The following is a 1,050-nucleotide window of genomic DNA, read 5'->3' as shown; positions in this document are numbered from 1 at the left end:
CTTGTACAGCGTGTGCAGAATCAGTATAAATGTTCACCACTTTGTCTTTTGACAACTTACATGCTTGTATGAGAGCAATGAGCTCAGCCATCTGAGCTGAACTTGGCTGTGGGATCACATCAGCTTGCAGCACTCTGAAGCCCGCTGTTGTGTCCTCCACCACAGCATATGAAGCAACCAAACTACCTGTAGTAGTCTGATGGCTGTGTCCATCACAGTACAGGGTCAGCTATGCGTCAGGTAGCTGTTCCCTATACAAGTTTTCATGTAATCTCATTTCACTGTCTGTCTTGCTCACACAATCATGGCCTTTGGTCAGTGACCATCTGCGCAGCCATCTTTGTTCCTTCACTTGTGAAGTGTACTGTATGTGAGCTTGATTAAGTAACAGCTGTAAGTTCTGCCTCTGTGCAGACAATGTGAATGCTTTAGAGTCCAGAAATAATTGTACCGCGTGCGTTATGTGTACGACAGTCTGATAGCCCATTGTGATGTGTGCTATTTTCAATATTGCTCGACCAATTGCAGCAACATGTCTCACACAAGTTGGATGTCCTCTTTCAACATTATCTAGCTTAGAGCTATAGTACATCAACACCTTTTGATTGTGACTCCTACTGTCATCCCTGTGTTCATGGAATAAATCAACACTGTTTTGTAGTTACTTGGACTGCCTCGTCTCTCAGAGTCAGTATGGTAATGAAAGATACTGTATTACCCAGTTCTTTTAACCAGGAACTCAGAGAGACGAAGCGGACCACTTGGATATATTAAAAATATAACCGTGCTGGTTTATTCAAAGGATCACAGGCAAAATTAACATTACACGTCCAGGCATCTCCCACCTCCAGTCCTGCGCACAGGCAGCCCGGAAGATGAAAAAGCCCCCAAACCTAATAGCCTATACAATTTAATCACTTGGTTGGGCTAGCCCCATCCTACACAGGCAACGTCAAACCGTGACGTCACCTGATATGCCAGCTTGGCAGCTGACCAGAGCAGTAGTCAAAACATGGAGAAAATTAAAGTGTGTGGCTGTTGATTAGTGGT

Source organism: Monopterus albus, unplaced genomic scaffold, assembly GCF_001952655.1.
Source record: "Monopterus albus unplaced genomic scaffold, M_albus_1.0 scaffold30.1, whole genome shotgun sequence".
Taxonomy (NCBI): domain Eukaryota; kingdom Metazoa; phylum Chordata; class Actinopteri; order Synbranchiformes; family Synbranchidae; genus Monopterus; species Monopterus albus.
The sequence above is the reverse complement of the archived record's forward strand: the minus strand, read 5'-3'. Positions refer to the sequence as shown.